Source organism: Rhinopithecus roxellana, chromosome 8, assembly GCF_007565055.1.
Source record: "Rhinopithecus roxellana isolate Shanxi Qingling chromosome 8, ASM756505v1, whole genome shotgun sequence".
Classification (NCBI taxonomy): domain Eukaryota; kingdom Metazoa; phylum Chordata; class Mammalia; order Primates; family Cercopithecidae; genus Rhinopithecus; species Rhinopithecus roxellana.
Window position 1 is genome coordinate 33227342 of NC_044556.1, and position 18655 is coordinate 33245996.

Here is an 18655-nt window from a genome sequence, read left to right on the forward strand (position 1 = left end):
ACAGCCAATGAATTTTTTTTTTTTTAACTCCAGAAATATCCAGATTATATGAAGGCAAATATTAGAATTTTTAAGCACTTTTGCTTATTTATAAGACAAAGTAATAATAGAAATGAAATTATATGATACATTTTTTTTACTGAAGATGATGTTCTGGCACTGAGCTTAGTTGCTATATCTGCTGCTCCATCTTCTCTGTTCTAGGAGTCCCTGAGTGATTCTACTGCAGCCTCTGTCTGTCATCCTGTGATCTGCAGATACTGGGAGGAGATCCACAGAAAAGACTCCAGAACATATGGAGGCTGGGAAATGTGCTGGTTGATTCCACCATGCTGTCATGGCTGCTGGCATACATGAGTGAACATAGATCCTGATAAAACACTTTAGCTAGAACCACCCATTGGAGTGTTGTGGCCAGTACACTAGCAACACTTTGGGCCCACCGGTGTAACAGGTTCCCATCCCTGAGAGATTTGGAGAACAAAGCCAGAGGCTGAGTACCAGCCCCCAGAGTTAGGGCATGCAGATCAGAAGTGCTGAGCTGAGCCTTCACCCTATAAAACTTTCCAGATATGAATCCAGTTGACTGAACCCACCTCATGTTACAGTCAAATCCCCAAGGGCATCAAAGAAGATAAAAGCCAAAAAAAAAAAAAAAAAAAAAAAAAAAATCCAAAGTACAGCATCTTCAAAGATTGAGGGATCATCAGCCCACACAGATGAGAAAAAAACCAATGCAAGGACTCCGGCAATTCAAAAAGCCAGGAAATGGTTTTTTTTTTTTTTTTTGAGATGGAGTCTCGCTCTGCCGCCCAGGCTGGAGTGCAGTGGCCGGATCTCAGCTCACTGCAAGCTCCGCCTCCCGGGTTTACGCCATTCTCCTGCCACAGCCTCCCAAGTAGCTGGGACTACAGGCGCCCGCCAGGTCACCCGGCTAGTTTTTTGTATTTTTAGTAGAGACGGGGTTTCACCATTTTAGCCAGGATGGTCTCGATCTCCTGACCTCGTGATCCGCCCGTCTCAGCCTCCCAAAGTGCTGGGATTACAGGCTTGAGCCACCGCGCCCGGCCCCCAGAAATGGTTTTTAACCAGGCTGAAATGGCTGAAATGACAGAAGAGGATTCAGAATATGGATAGGAACAAAGATCATTGACAGGAGAAAGTCTAAACTCAATCTAAGGAATCTAAGGAATACAATACAATGATACAGAAGATGAAAGATGAAATAGCTATTTTAGAAAGAAATAAATTGATCTGATAAAGCTGAAAAATTCATTTCAAGAATCTCATAATACAATGCACATATTAACAAAAAAATCAACCAAGCTGAGGAAACAGTCTCAGAGTTAGTTCTCAGACTAGTTCAGTCTCAGACTAGAAACAGTCTCAGACTAGTTCTCCAAACTAACTCAGTCAGACAAAAATAAAGAAAAAACAAGAAGGAAGAATGAACAAAACCTCTGAGAAATATAGGATTATGTGAAGAGATCAATGTATGACTCATTGGCAACCCTGAAAGAGAGGCAGAGAAGACAAGCAAGTTGAAAAACATATTTGAAGACACTATCTATTAAAGTTTTCCCAACCTTGCTAGAGAGAAAAACATTTAAATTCAGGAAATGTAGAGAACTCTTGTGAGATACTATATAAGATGATCATCCCCAAGTCACAAAGTAATCAGATTCTCAAAGGATGAAATGAAAGAAAAAATGTTAAAGGCAGCTAAAGAGAAGGGAGGAGACACCTACAAAGGGAATTCCATCAGCCTAATAGCAGACCTTTCAGCAGAAACCCTATTGAAGGGGTGGCCTGCTCCTCCACACCTGTGGGCGTTTCTCGTTAGGTGGAACGACAGACTTGAGAAAAGAAATGAGACACAGAGACAAAGTATAGAGAAAGAAAAAGTGGGCCCAGGGGACTGGCGCTCAGCATACAGAGGACCCACGCCGGCACCGGTCTCTGAATTCCCTTAGTATTTATTGATAATTATCTTTACCATCTTAAATAAAAGGAAGTGGCAGGATAATAGGATCATTGTAGGGAGAAAGTCAGCAGTAAGACACATGAATAAAGATCTCTGTGAGATGAATAAGTTTAAGGAAAAGTGCTGTGCCTTGATATGCATATGTAAACATCTCCATAAACCTTTTTAGTGCATAAAGAGCAGCATTGTGCTAACAAGTCCCGCCTTTCACCCTAATGCGGTTTTCTCCTTTCTCAGTAAACAGAACATACAATCGGGTTTTATACCGAGATGTTCCATTGCCCAGGGACGGGCAGGAGACGGATGCTTTTCTCTATCTCAACTGCCAACAACTGCCAAGAGGCCTTCTTTCCTCTTGTACTAGTCCTCCTCAGCACAGACCCTTCACGAGTGTCAGGCTGGGGGACGATCAGGTCTTTTCCTTCCCACGAGGCCATATTTCAGACCATCATATGGGGAGAAACCTTGGACAATACCTAGCTTTCCTACGCAGAGGTCCCTGCGACCTTTGGCAGTGTGCGTATCCGTGGGTACTTGAGATTAAGAGAATGGTGATGACTTTTAACTAGCAAGCTGCCTTCAGGCACGTGTTTAACAAAGCACAGCCCGCACAGCCCAAAATCCTTTAAACCTCGAGTCACCATAGCACATGTCTCTTGCAAGGACAAGGTTGGGGGTAGGGTCACAGATTAACAGCATCTCAAATACAGAACAAAATGGAGTCTCTTATGTCTACTTCTTTCTATATAGACACAATAACAGTCTGATCTTTCTTTCTTTTCCCCACACCCTATAAGCCATAAGACATTGGGGGCTATATTTAGCATCTGTAAAGAAAAGAAATTTCAACGAATAATTTCATATCCAGCTAAACTAAACTTCATGAGCAAAGGAGAAATAAGACCACTCTCAGAGAAGCAAATGCTAAGGGAATTCATTACCACTAGTCCTGCCTTACAAGGGGCCCTTATAGGAGTGCTAAACATGGAAATGAAAGACTGTTACCAGCCCAACACAAAAACACATTTAAGCAGAGACCATTAACACTATAAAGCAACTACACAAACGAGTCTGCATAACCAGCTAACAACATGACAACAGGATCAAATCTTCACGTATCAATATTAACCTTGGAAGTAAACAGACAAAATGCCTCAATTAAAAGGCACAGAGTAGCAAGTTGGATAAAGAAGCAAGATCCAACTGTATGTAGTCTTCAAGAGGACCATCTGACATGCAATGACACCCATAGACTCAAAGTAAAGAAGTGGAGAAAAATTTATCAAGCAAACAGAAAACAGAAAAAAGTAGGAGTTAGTATTCTAATTTCAGGCAAAACAGACTTTAAACCAACAAAGATCAAAAACAACAAAGAGGGTTACATAATGGTAAAGGGTTCAATTCAACAAGAAGACATAGCTATCCTAAATATATATGCACCCAACACAGGAGCACCCAGATTCATATAGCAAGTTCTTAGAGATCCACAAAGAGACTTAGACAAACACACAATATTAGTGGGAGACTTCAACACCCCACTGACAGATCATTGAGATAGAAAACTAACAAAGATATTTGGGACCTGAACCTGACACTTGACCAAATGGGCCTAAACAACATCTACAGAACTCTCCACACAAAACCAAAAGAATATACATTTGTCTCATCTGCATATGGCACATACTCTAAAATTAACCATACAGTTGTTTATAAAACAACCCTCAGCAAATTTAAAAAGACCAAAATCTTGCCAAACACACTCTCAGACCACAGTACAATAAAAATAGAAATCAGTATGAAGAAAATCACTCAAAATCACACAACTATATGGAAATTAAACAACCTGCTCCTGAATGACTTTTGGGTAAATTATGAAATTAAAGCATAAATCAAGTAATGCTTTGAAACTAATGAGAACAAAGATACACTATACTAGAATCTCTGGGAAACAGCTAAAACAGTATTAAGAGGAAAGCTTATAGCACTAAATGCCCACATCAAAAAGGTAGAAAGATCACAAATTAACAACCTAACATCATACCTGAAGGAATTAGGAAAACAAGAGTGAAGTAACCCCAAAGCTAGCAGAAGACAAGGAATAACCAAAATCAGAGTCGAACTGAAGGAAATTAAGATGCAAAAAAACCATACAAAAGATCAACAAATCAAAAGGCTGGTTATTTGAAAGGATAAATTAGATTGACAGACTGCTTGCTAGACTGATAAATAAAAAAAGAGAGAAGATACAAATAAACACAATCAGAAATGACAAAAGGGACATTACCAATGACTCCACAGAAATACATAAACTCTCAGAGACTACTATGAACACTTGTATGCACACAAACTAGAAAACCTAGAAGAAATTGATAAATTCTTGGAAACATACACCCTCCCATATTTGAACCAGGAGGCAATTGAATGCCTGGACAGACCAATAAGAGGTTCCAAAATTAAATCAGTAATAAAAATCCTATCAACCAGAAAAAGCACAAGACCAGATGAATTTACGGCCAAATTCTACCAGATGTATAAAGAAGAGCTGGTACCATTCCTACTGAAACCATTCCAAAAAATTCAGGAGGAGGGTCTCCACTCTAACTACTTGTATGAGACCAGTATCATCCTAATACCAAAACCTGGCGGAAACAAAAACCAAAAAAGAAAATTTCAGGCCAATATCCCTAATTAACAGAGACACAAAAATCTTCTACAAAATGTTAGCAAACTGAATGCAGCAGAACATCAAAGAGCTAATCCACCATGATTAAATAAGCTTTAACCCTTGGTTGCAAGGTTAGTTCAACATACACAAATCAATAAATGCAATTCATCACATAAATAGAACTGAAAACAAAAACCACAGAATTACCTCAATAGATACAGAAAAGGCTATTGATAAAATTCAACATCCCTTCATGTTACAAACCCTCAACAAGCTAGGCATTGAAGGGACATACCTAAAAATAATAAGAGCCATCTATGACAAACCGACAACCAACATCATACTGAACGGGCAAAAGCTGGAAGCATTCCCCTTGAGAACTTTAACAAGACAAGGATGCCCACTCTCATCACTCCTATTCAAATAGTACTGGAAGTCCCAGCCAGAGCCATTAGGCAAGAGAAAAAAATAAAAGCCATCCAAATAGGAAGAGAGGAAGTCAAACTATCCTTTTTTGCCAACGATATGCTTCTGTACCTAGAAAACCCCATAGTCTCTGCTCAAAAGCTCCTAGATCTGATAAACAACTTCAGTAAAGTTTCAACATATATAAAACCAATGTACAAGAATCAGTATCATTTATATACATCAACAACTTCCAAGCTGAGAACCAAATCGAGAATGCAACCCTATTCACAAACACCACAAAATGAATAAAGTACCTAAGAATACAGTTAACCAGGGAGGCGAAAGATCTCTGCAATAAGAATTACAAAACACTGCTCAAAGAAATTAGAGATAACAGAAACAAATGGGAAATATTCCATGCTTATAAACTGGAAGAGTCAATATTGTTAAAATGACCATACTGCCCAAAGCAATTTGCAGATTCTATGCTATTCCTATCAAACTACCAACACTATTTTTCACAGGACTAGAAAAAAACTATTTTAAAATTCATATGGAGCTAAAAACAAGCCCAAATAGCCAAGATAATCCTAAGCAAAAAGAACAAAGCTGGAAACATCATGTTACCTGACTTTGAACTATACAACAAGGCTATCATAACCAAAACAGCATGGTACTGATACAAAAACAGACACATAGACCAATGGAACCAAATAGAGAGCCCAGAAATAATGCTGCACACCTATAACCATCTGATCTTCAACAAAACTGACAAAAACAAGCAATATGGAAAGGACTCCATATTCAATAAATGGTACTGGGCTAACTGGCTATCCATGTGCAGAAGATTGAAACTGGATCCCTTCCTTATACCATATACCAAAATCAACTCAAGATGGATTAAATTTTAAATCTGAAACCTAAAATTTTAAAAACCCTGGGAAATAACCTAAGAAATATCATTCTGGACAAAGGCCCTAGTAAGGACTTCATGATGAAGATGTCAAAAGCAATTGTGACAAAAACAAAAATTGATAAATAAGACCTAATTAAACCAAAAAGCTTCTGAACAGAAAGGGAAACTATCAACAGAGTAAACTGACAACCTAGAGCATGGGAGGAAATATCTGCAAACTATGTATCTGATGAAGGTCTAATATTCAAATCTGTAAGAAAGTTAAACTAATTAACAAGCAAAAACTAAACAACTCCATTAAAAAGTGGGCAAAGGACATGAATAGACATTTGTCAAAAGAAGTCACACATGCAGCCAACAGGCATATGAAAAAATACCCAGCATCACTAATTATTAGAGAAATGCAAATCAAAACCACAGTGAGATACCATCTCACACCAGTCAAAATGCCTATTATAAAAAAGCCAAAAAATAACAGGTGTTGGCGAGGTTTCAGAGTAAAGAGAATGCTTATACACTGTTGGTGGGAATGTAAATTAGCTTGGCCAGTGTGGAAAACAGTTTGCAAATTTCTCAAAGAACATAAAACAGAACTGCCTTTTGTCCCAGCAATCCCATTACTGGGTACATATCTAAAGAAACATAAATTGTTCTATCATAAAGACACATACATGTGTATGTTCATCATAGCACTCTTTACAATAGCAAAGACATGGAATCAATCTAAATGACCATCAATGATAGACTGGATAAAGAAAACGTGGTACATATATGCCATGGAATACTATTCAGTCATAAGAAATAATGAGATGATGTTCTTTGCAGCAACATGGATGCAGGTAGAAGGCCTTATCCTAAAAAATTTAATGCAGGAACAGAAAACCAAATATCACATATTCTCACTTATAAATGGGAGCTCAACACTAAGTACACATGGGCACGAAGAAGGGAACAACAGACACTAGGGCCTCCTTGAGGGTGGACCTGGGAAGGAGGGAGAGGATCAAAAAACTACCTATTGGTCACTACACTTATCACCTGGGTGATGAAATAATCTGTACACCAAAACTGTGTCACATGCAATTTCCCTATATAATAAACCTCCAAATGTACATTTGAACCTAAAATGAAAGTTAAGAATGATGTTCTATTGCATTTTCTTCAAAACTTTACTCTTAGAGCCCATAAACAAAATCCAATATACTACTAGTTAATTTTAATCTCTCATTTGAAGTTTCCAATCTTATAATTCTCACAAAATCTATGCCTCCTAAACTCTAATATCCTTATGTACTTAAATAACTCTGAAATAAACTTGGAAGTTCTATCTGTATTCTCATATTTCAACAGTGATTATCTTCCAATAATAAAACAGTTAGAACTACTCACTTAGAAGGCTTTTGAAAAAGGTCTAAATGGGGACTCAATTCACAATGTCCATAAGAGGTTTTATCTATTCAGAATGTATTTTGGCCAGTACGACTGCATAAGAGTGGAGTACTCATAATTTGTATTCCCACTATTTGTCTGGCCAAGTTCAAGTTTCCTAAACTCTCGGGTTCTATTATCATCTATGATGGTGATCAATATACCCTGTATTGAGAAGATCAAGCCATGAGTCTGAGCTTCTGCTAAATGCCTTTTCTAATTTAGTTTTTTCAAAGTTTTTGAGCATTCTTTTGGGTTATTCAATAACATGGAGTTCCCTGACATTGTCTTATTCCCCATTTGTTTTTGTTCTTGTCCCTCCAAATGAATTCTAAATATTTGATGGTCAGAAACAGAATTAATTCTCAATAAAATCTTATAGGTATGGGTATAAGTGGGCATGTTGTTCTCTACCAAACCCCTAATCCCAGGAAACAGCCACCTCTAGTTGTCCGGCACTTTGAACAACTCTTCCCAGTGAAATGATGGAAAGAGGCACATTCAAGGAAAAATGTTCTCCATTAAAATGGTCATCTATTTTGCTGTGAACAATTTGTCTTGAGATAGTCTTCCTGATATTCCTAAGACTCCCCCTTATTTATCACTTCTGCCTCTGCAGACGTTCAGTCTACCTATCTCTTTCTTCCCCTTACTCTCTCTGCCTGCCCCAAAATTCTGGTTCCCCTAACTTTCAGGCCTCACATTACCTGAAACTATTCAAATATTGATAGAACACCTATGTGCCAGACCCAATACCAGGCACTAAAAATACAGTCATGAGCAAGATCACCTAACATACACACAGTAACACAGAACCTACAGAGCTTTGAGTCTAGTGGGGGAAAATTGAAAAACAAGGAATGACAGAGGGTGGAGGGATGCCTGTGGGCAATGGGACCAGAGAGCAGGAGTAACTGGCCCTGCCTGGAGGGCTTTCTAGTGCTATGATGGAGGATGAGTAAGGAATTAGGTGAACAGGTGAGAGGATATTCTAGAGAGAACATGTGAGACAGAACTAGATTGATTTGTTTAAGCAACTCAAAGGAATTCCACATCCAGTGTTATCCAGTGTGAGGAGATCTCCGAGGTGGGGCCAGGGAAGAAATAGCCAGCCGAGAGTTTTAAGCTGGGGAGTCATGTGATTAAATTTGCATTTTAGAAGGCTCTCCTCCCTTCTTCCTGAGGACAGAGTGAAGAAACATCCAAGCTGGTCTTGAAGGAGACTGGCATCCTGTAACACAGGTAAGAGATAAGGACTAATGTAATGTCTATGGGGTTGGAAACAGGTGGTCTGGTTTGAGAAATATTTAGGCAAAAGCATAGTTGACAGGACTTGGTGGTTGACAATAGGTGGTGGTGTGGGAGAGAGAGTAGCTTAAGAAGATACGTGGTTTCTCATGAATGTGGCTGAAAGGCCAATCAGGTCTTTCCTAGATGGTGGACATGGTGGGAGGAGCAGGCTTGAGTGTGGGGATGCCAAGTTCATCAAACTGAATTTGGATATTGGATTTGAGGTGCCTGGGAGAGAGTGGAGCTCAAATGAGAGATCATGGCATCCATATAGATTTGTGAATCTTTGGAACAGACAGATAGTAATTAGAGTCATCAGAATGGGTAAGATAACTAGGAAAATATGAATTCAGCCAGAAAGCTCTCCTCAGCCCCACCACTTCAGGGATCTGTCAGCATGGCAGCAGCCCTGAGTGAGGGACAGTAATTCCAGCTGAGGAGCAGAAAGTTTTTAATAGCATTCCCTAAAGTGTAGTCATACTGAAAAAATCGTTCCCTAACCACACACACACACACACACACACACACACACACACACACATACACACACACACAGAGTTGATGCTCAGATAAGTTTGGGGAAATCTGTATATTATTTCCCCTGCTTAGAGAATATTAAGGACTGACAAGCTCTGCAGTAAATACCTTTTTACCTTCGTTTAACTCGGTTTTCTCCATAAGACAGTCCTGGCTGAGAGATTACTCTGGATCTGAATGTCTCAGGGTGAAGGAAGCGGGAGAGAGCTAGCTTTCCCAGAGGCATGCTTCCAAGTCAGCATCACAAAGAGTGTCATCTATCTGTTCATTTATAAGATGAAAACACTTATAAAACACTGGGGCTCAGTGATTGCTTCCAAGTTTCACAGTTAGCTAGTGACACATTTGGGTTGTCACCTACTCCTTTGACCCAATCTAAGAAAATTCCAGTGATGCAGCATAGTGAAAGTAGAAACACATTTTTCAAAATACATTAATCACAGTGTTTCTCAAAAAGGAATTCTCTGTGACCTTGAATTTGAATCCTAGCTCTGACACGTCTTAGTCGTATGAGCTTGGGCAAATTTTCTAACCTCTTTGAGCCCCTGTTTTCTTGTATATAAATAAGGATGTAACAGTAACTAGTAGGATTATTATTAGATGCTACCATTAATAAACTGAGGCTGACAGATTGAGACTTGCTCAAGATCTCACAGCTAAAAGAGATAAAGCTAGAACTGAAACTCAGATCTTTGGCTCCAAATGTGGTGTTTCCTGTACTAACCAAATCATTTCTACCAGTGCCCCTGGGATTATGCCTTGGGGACTCACCTTAAGACAATCTTGCTCTTGAGACAGAGAAGTCTGCAAATGGTGTCCAATTAACTGAAGTCTAGAGACTGGCTGAAGCCAGACAGGGAGTGTGAGGAGGGAGCAGAGAATCTTCAGAAAGACATTGCAAAGTCTCAGGCCTAGAAAATGTTTAGAAATATTGTTTCTTGTGTTCCCCTCCAGTCTGTCTACCTGAATTGGAAACTGGTGGTGGGGCCAGGCATGCTTATTTTTGAACAAATAAACAGTTAATTCTGAGATGCCACCTTGATTGAGAAGCACTGTCCTTTTCTAAGCAAAAATCATCGCCAAAATTACCCTAGAATCCACCACTGCTCAGAGATCTGTGCCTGAACCAACTTGGTTATGAAGTTTTCCTTTGTTTCACGAAACTAGTTTAGGGTGGGCTGTGGGAGGAAGTTTCTAAAAAGCCACTGGGGAAGGACTGAATCTCTGAGGCGAAAGAGGGCGGACTCAGCCTCACTTCCTCCTTCTTCTCTTCCGGGCTTCCTGTCGTCACAGCACGATCTTATTTTTTCGCCCTTCACTTCTCCTTTTACACAAATAGCCCTGGATACCCATGTTACCAGCCTTGTCTCAGCCACCTCAAGGATAATCACTAAATTCTGCCTAAAGGACTGAGGAACAGTGTCTGGAAAAGGTAAGGTTGATGACATTTTAACCTGGTTTGCTGTCTAATGTGGGGTAGGGCGTATTCTTAGGGGTCTGCATATACCTCGTTAGTAACCATAAAATCTCCTGCAACTTCTCTTTCGCAAATATTTAGTGCACAAAGTAAAACAGATTAGCAAGATACTAGTAACATCCCCAAAGGCAATCAGGCCAGAAATACTTTTATTTAATCAAGTTCTTGTTACCTAATCTCTGAGTTGAGGCATTCACAAGCCTTAATTGCTACAGAGCTTGAATTACTCTGTGTAGTAATTCCTGATGCCTGGAGCTTTCTCTGCGAGATGATATTGGGGAGATTTCCTATGTGCTCTAGTTTTCAGAAAATTGGCCTTGTGATTTTAAAGTGAGGAAAGAACCCACAGCCAGAGCTGTCTTTAGAAAGACAGCTAGAAGACACAGTTCTTTTTCATTTGAGAAATTTTAAAAAGTTAAGTTAGTGACTCTTCAAAGCCACTAAATAGAAAGGTGGCTAAAAATCAAAACACCAGGATGTGCTCAGTAACTGTATTTTAAAAGGTGAAAGCTAGACACCTCTAAAGGACGAGTAGATTGTTGGCTTTTAAGGAGCGGGAAGCGCATTGTGATCCTCAGCATTTCTCCAGATTATCCTTGGTGTACAAAACGTGACCACTGATGCACGTATAAATGCAATCCCCAAAACTTGATACTGCAGTAATTTCCAATCATGTGCTGTAACTAATGACTGAGGTTGCGTGAACTCAGCAAAGTGATAGCAGAGCTTTGGTCCTGACTCTGTGACCACCATAGGAAACTCTATATAAGAGCTTTCTTCTTCCAAGATCTGTGAGAATTTCACTTGATTATGCCCTGGAGCAGAAAGGAGAAAGTTCTCTTTGACTACACCCACCCATCTAAGAATGAGGGTTGGGAACAGGGCAGAGGGCTCTAGATTTCCAAGAGGGGTGGGGACAGGGGAGAGGGCTCTAGATTCCCAAAACACCTCAGAGCTTATTGAGCCTTGAATTAAAAAATAAAAAGCAGTCTTCTAAAACACTTTTAGAAGACACTAAAAGTGGCTTTTAGAAGAAAAAACACTTAATAATCAAGTGTTAGGTGCCTCCTGAGGCCAGGCACTGTGCTTTGGAAATTGTGGGGGAGGGAGATGAAAAGGTAGAAGGAGAATATTTATCTAGCAAACAGTCCTACTCTTATGGAACTCCCATGGGAGATAAGAGATATACTATGCATGTGCTTTGGAAGAAAGCTGAGAAAAAGCAGACTCCTAGCTGCTGGATAAACAAAGAGGTTTTACTTTCTCAATCTTGAGGAGAATCTGTACTATTTTGAAATTGTGGTTGAATGGGAGCAAAGACTGAACTGAAACATTATTTCCTGTGATGTTTCCTGTGTGGGCCAGTTAAGAACATTTAACTTTTAAATGAAAGCATTGGGTACTTTTATATTCATGAGGAATGATTCTGAGTCCATGCCTTCACAGCTATGGTTACCACCACCTAAGTGACCTCACCTTTGTTCACTGACAAGAGGCACAAACTGGAAAGGATGAAGTCTGTTGGTCCTTTGTTTTTTGTGCCCTCTGATTGACCCCTGACTGCAGAGGCCCTCGGACTGCGGTTCTCCTTTCCCACTCCTACCCCATGGCCAGATATGGCACTTGGTGCTGGAGATACAGGATAACAGAGAAGATTATCATCTGAAAGGAGTTGTACAGTTTATTGTGGACTACAATCACAGCAGTATACAAATACAGTGCAATGTGCTCTTTTCCATAATAGATGGAGAACGTGCACAAACTGTAGGAGGAGTTAGGAATGTGCCAAAGAATCCCCGGAGAGGTGACTGGTGGGTTCACTTTCACAGAAGTATGGGTTTGCTATGGAGACATTCTAGACCAAGGGTGCTGTATATTCAAATTCAAAGAAGTGTGTACCTCCAGGCATGTTAGAAATGAGAGCGAGCAAGTGAGACTGCAGTATAACACACCATGTTTACAGAGTCACATGAAGTGGAAAGTCCTTTCTCCTACTTGGCACCAGAAAGTGGAGGGTAAGATCACTGACCAGGCAAGTCCTAGGTCCAGCTCTGGGTGGGGCTATGCCCACCATGTTCACATGACAGAATTGATGGGATGTGGGGTTGAAATGAGGCAGAAGAGGCAGGTTTTTCCCCCCTCAACCTAGATTTTCACTTAGAGCAGAAGGAAGGGTGGAGCTTCTTGTGAGGTTATAGCCATTGTTTTCAGCTTAGCTTCTGTTGCAGGAAGTGCTGCACTGATTCAGTTATAGTGGTTTTTTTGCGTTCCTAGATTAGTCAGACTAGGGCTTCTTGTACTGAGCAAGCATCCACTATGTGTAAATCACCCTGGGCCCTAGAGACTGGGCACCTGTCGTCAGGAAGCTGCCAGGACCCATCTGCCACTGCAGGTGCAGGGCACTGAAGCAAAGTAACCCAGAGAAACCAGACAGCTGTGCAGAGCAGGGCAGCATGGCTGCTGGGGCAGAGGAGGGAAGGATTGAGGTGGAGGTTGGGTGGCCAGTTTGGGAAGGCTGACTGGAGGTAGGTTCTGGGAAAGAGAAGACATGCCTTTGCAAAGCCAGTGAATGACCACTCAGAGTAAAGGCCAGGAATCTCTATGCTGAGAGTTAGAGGTGAGTGCTCTCTCTTCATTATCCATTTCATAAGCACACAGCAGAATTTCTTTTTCTAAAAATTATACTTTAAGTTCTAGGGTACATGTGCACAAGGTGCAGGTTTGTTGCATATGTATACATGTGCCATGTTGGTATGCTGCGCCCATTAACTCGTCATTTACATTAGGTAATCTCCTAATACTATCCCTCCCCCCTCCCGCCTCCCCACGACAGGCCCCTGTGTGTCACGTTCCCCTTCCTGTGTCCGAGTGTTCTCATTGTTCACTTCCCACCTATGAGTGAAAATATGCAGTGTTTGGTTTTCTGTCCTTGTGATAGTTTGCTGAGAATGGTGGTTTCCAGCTTCATCCATGTCCCTACAAAGGACATGAACTCATCCTTTTTTATGGCTGCATAGTATTACATGGTATATGTGTGCCACATTGTCTTAATCCAGTCTACCACTGATGGACATCTGGGTTGGTTCCAAGTCTTTGCTATTGTGAATAGTGCTGCAATAAACATATGTGCACATGTGTCTTTATAGTAGCATGATTTATACTCCTTTGGGTATATACCCAGTAATGGGATGGCTGGGTCAAATTATATTTCTAGTTCTAGATCCTTGAGGAATCGCCACACTGTCTTCCACAATGGTTGAACTAGTTTACAGTCCCACCAACAGTGTAAAAGTGTTCCTATTTCTCCACATCCTCTCCAGCACCTGTTGTTTCCTGACTTTTTAATGATTGCCATTCTAACTGGTATGAGATGGTATCTCATAGTGGTTTTGATTTGCATTTCTCTGATGGCCAGTGATGATGAGCATTTTTTCATGTGTCTGTTGGCTACATAAATGTCTTCTTTTGAGACGTGTTTTGAGAACTGTTCATATCCTTTGCCCACTTTTTGACGGGGTTATTTTTTTTCTTGTAAATTTGTTTGAGTTCTTTGTAGATTCTGGATATTAGCCCTTTGTCAGATGAGTAGATTGCAAAAATTTTCTCCCATTCCGTAGGTTGCCTATTCACTCAGATGGTAGTTTCTTTTGCTGTGCAGAAGCTCTTTAGTTTAATTAGATCCCATTTGTCAATTTTGGCTTTTGTTGCCGTTGCTTTTGGTGTTTTAGACATGAAGTCCTTGCCCATGCCTATGTGGTATTGCCTAGGTTTTCTTCTAGGGTTTTTATGATTTTAGGGCGAACATTTAAGTCTTTAATCCATTTTGAATTAATTTTTGTATAAGGTATAAAGAAGGGATCCAGTTTCAGCTTTCTACATATGGCTAGCCAGTTTTCCCAGCACCATTTATTAAATAGGGAATCCTTTCCCCATTTCTTGTTTTTGTCAGGTTTGTCAAAGATCAGATGGTTGTAGATGTGTGGTATTATTTCTGAGGGCTCTGTTCTGTTCCATTGGTGTATATCTCTGTTTTGGTACCAGTACCATGCTGTTTTGGTTACTGTAGCCTTGTAGTGTAGTTTGAAGTCAGGTAGCGTTATGCTTCCAACTTTGTTCTTTTGGCTTAGGATTGTCTTGGCAATATGGGCTCTTTTTTGGTTCCATATGAACTTTAAAGTAGTTTTTTCCAATTCTGTGAAGAAAGTCATTGGTAGCTTGATGGGGATGGCACTGAATCTATAAATTACCTTGGGCCATATGGCCATTTTCATGATATTGATTCTTCCTATCCATGAGTATGGAATGTTCTTCCATTTGTTTGTGCCTCTTTTATTTCGTTGAGCAGTGGTTTGTAGTTCTCCTTGAAGAGGTCCTTCACATCCCTTGTAAGTTGGATTCCTAGGTATTTTATTCTCTTTGAAGCAATAGTGAACGGAAGTTCATTCATGATTTGGCTCTCTGTTTGTCTGTTACTGGTGTATAAGAATGCTTGTGAGTTTACACATTAATTTCGTATCCTGAGATTTTGCTGAAGTTGCTTATCACCTTAAGGAGATTTTGGGCTGAGATGATGGGGTTTTCTAAATATACAATCATGTCATCTGCAAACAGGGACAATTTGACTTCTTCTTTTCCTAGCTAAATACCCTTTATTTCTTTCTCTTGCCTGATTGTCCTAGCCAGAACTTCCAACACTATGTTGAATAGGCATGGTGAGAGAGGGCATCCCTGTCTTGTGCCAGTTTTCAAAGGGAATGCTTCCAGTTTTTGCCCATTTAGTATGATATTGGCTGTGGGTTTGTCATAAATAGCTCTTATTATTTTGAGATACATTCCATCAATACCGAATTTATTGAGAGTTTTTAGCATGAGGGCTGTTGAATTTTGTCAAAGGCCTTTTCTGCATCTATTGAGATAATCATGCAGTTTTTGTCTTTGGTTCTGTTTATATGTTGGATTGCATTTATTGATTTGCATATGTTGAACCAGCCTTGCATCCCAGGGAGTAAGCCCACTTGATCATGGTGGATAAGCTTTTCGATGTGCTGCTGGATTTGGTTTGCCAGTATTTTACTGAGGATTTTTGCATCAATGTTCATGAGGGATATTGGTCTAAAATTCTCTTTTTTTGTTGTGTCTCTGCCAGGCTTTGGAATCAGGATGATGTTGGCCTCATGTAATAAGTTAGGGAGGATTCCCTCTTTTTCTATTGATTGGAATACTTTCAGAAGGAATGGTACCAGCTCCTCCTTGTACCTCTAGTAGAATTCGGCTGTGAATCCATCTGGTCCTGGACTTTTTTTGGTCGGTAGGCTATTAATTATTTCCTCAGTTTCAGAGGTGGTTATTGATCTATTCAGGGATTCATCTTCTTCCTGGTTTAGTCTTGGGAGGGTGTATGTGTCCAGGAATTTATCCATTTCTTCTAGAATTTCTAGTTTATTTGCATAGAGGTGTTTATAGTATTCTCTGATGGTAGTTTGTATTTCTGTGGGATTGGTGGTGATATCCCCTTTATCATTTTTTATTGTGTCTATTTGATTCTTCTCTCTTTTCTTCTTTATTAGTCTTGCTAGCGATCTATCAATTTTGTTGATCTTTTCAAAAAACCAGCACACAGCAGAATTTCTACCCAAGCAATAGCATCAATACCTCATATCTATGACCAAGAATTGTTGTAAAAGAAAATATGCCGCAAGCATACCTTTTTATAATCATTTAAAATGAGAGTGCTATGTTCCAAGAATTAGAATATTGGTACTTAAAGTGACGTTAGAGATTATTTAGACTCAAATAAAGTATCTAACTCATAATGAGAGCTCAATAAATGTGAGCTGTTGCAACTCTCCAGTCTGCTTACTTTTCAAGTAAAATGATTTGTCCAAAATCATAAAATTACTTAATTGTTATTTAGAATGTCTTCTGATTCTCTATGGCATGCTCTTGCTTCTATATTATACTATAGTATAATATAGATTATACTATAATATTTTTATTAAGAGATTTTTTATTAAGTAGGCATCATTAGACTATTCTTCATTTACATAAATTCTTAGTGCATTTTAACATAAACAAACATAAAAATACAGCTTAATTGTAAATGTAATTGATCCTGAGCCACTATGCTAGAAAACTAAATACTAGAAAAACCAAATATATATTTTATTTTCCAAACCTTTTTGTTTGGCCTTTTCTATTTCAGGAAAACTAGATTGAGGAATAGGGGTAAGAAATGATTTTAACACCTCATATCTTTTTAAACTTGTTAAAGTTTACTTGTTAAAGTAAATTTGAACTTATGGCTTACTCTATATCAGGAGCAAATAAAGGCATTCAAGAATTATCCCATGGTTTAGTCTTCTTAAAATAACTATTGTAGAATCTCAATATTTATAACATAGAAGACTTAAATTGTAATGATTTTGAGATGAGAATCCCTTAGATCCTTTATTTATTTTCCAACTCTTTAAAAAAATTCTGACAAAATTCAGACTGATAAAAAAGTTGAAAAAATATTATGAAAAATTTCTGAATCCTTTTCACCCAGATTTCCAAAATATTAACATTTTACTTCATTTGTTTATTCTTCTCTGGCTCTCTCATTTAAGAGTAATTAGTAACTTGATTGATGCCTTTTCCCCTAAATACCTTAGTGTATATTTCTACAAACAAATGCGTTCTCTTATATGACCACTTTACAATGATCAAAACCAGGAAATTAACACTTATGCAATATAATTAACAATCTATGGGTTTTATTCAGATTCCACCAATTACCTCATTAATATTCTTTATAGCAAAAGGAAATTTCTAGTCATGCATTGCCTTCAACTGTAACTTTTGTCTCCTTTAGTCTGGAACACTTCCTGAGTTTTTCTTGCCATTGATATTCCTGAAGAGTAAGGTCAGTTCTTTTTTAGAATGTTTCTCCATTTGAGTTTATCTGATGTTTCCTCATGATTAGATTCAGGTTATTTAAATACCAACAAAGTGGCTTTTCTTATCCCACCAAGAGTCTTGCTTAATCTGAGCACAGCCATCCTGCAGACACCATGGACAGGCATCTAGCTAAGGGACCCTGTCTGTAAAGTTCTGCATATTTCTACATAGGAGGAAAGAGAACCTCTGGTCTCTTGACTCTGTAACAGTGCTAACTGTTTTAGGTGACTGTTCCTGATTTAGGGAGTAAGCTTATTAGAAGAGTCCCTGTCCCACTTCAGCTGTTAGTAGTGTCTTGCTAAGCTCCCAAATGGGAGGAAGTGAGCTTCCAAGATAATCTGGATTTGTCTTTCTTCATTTTTTCTTTCTTCTTTTCTTCTTCCTTATTCCTCTCTTCTTCTATAAATCACCAAATCCTGTCCCCTAACAGTGGCCTAGAAGAAACAAAATTTTTACCAGATTACAATTTTAGGAAGGAGTAAGGTAACAGATATTCCTTGATAAGTTGATGGAGAGATGAGCGGACACTAATACATAAGAGTTGATGCTCTGGCTTTGTTTTATTTTATTCCTACTTCTTTCTCTACAACTGCTTATTGCTCTTCAAAAGGACGTACAGCCATAACTCTGATTGCATCTCAGCCACTGGTCACAGGAGTTCAAACTGCAGAGGCACGAGCTGATGAAAAATGGAAGATCTTCTCCTGGATGCTCAACACATTGCACCAAATGAATTGGGAAGTAACAGGCACAAAACCAGAGCCTGAGATACTGGGAAGAGCATGGGCTTTGGAGGCTGAAAGACCTTGGCCTTCACCCTGCCTTTGATGATTCTTAGCTGGGTGACCTTGTGCCAGTCCTTGACTTCTTTGCAGAATGGGGCTAATGACACCTATATTGTCAGGCTGATTTGAGGATTATAAATAAGACATTTATGAGGAACTCAGTATTTTGTGGGATTCAGTGAACTATCTATTATGTATCTAAATTTGTTTGAGCAAGAAAGCCTAA

At 39.2% G+C, this 18655-nt stretch overlaps 1 protein-coding gene across 2 annotated transcripts in view; it reads left to right on the forward strand.

The window, feature by feature from the left end:
* The first annotated feature begins 10491 nt into the window (after positions 1-10491).
* The window catches only part of CD53 (CD53 molecule), a 30271-nt gene continuing 22107 nt past the window's right edge, over positions 10492-18655 (forward strand). Inside the window, exon 1 of one of the 2 annotated variants that reach the window (XM_010358548.2) lies at positions 10492-10660. The gene's annotated coding sequence lies outside the window, so the exon portion shown is untranslated. The remainder of the gene's footprint in view (positions 10661-18655) is intronic. The other variant, XM_010358557.2, reaches the window with a different exon arrangement.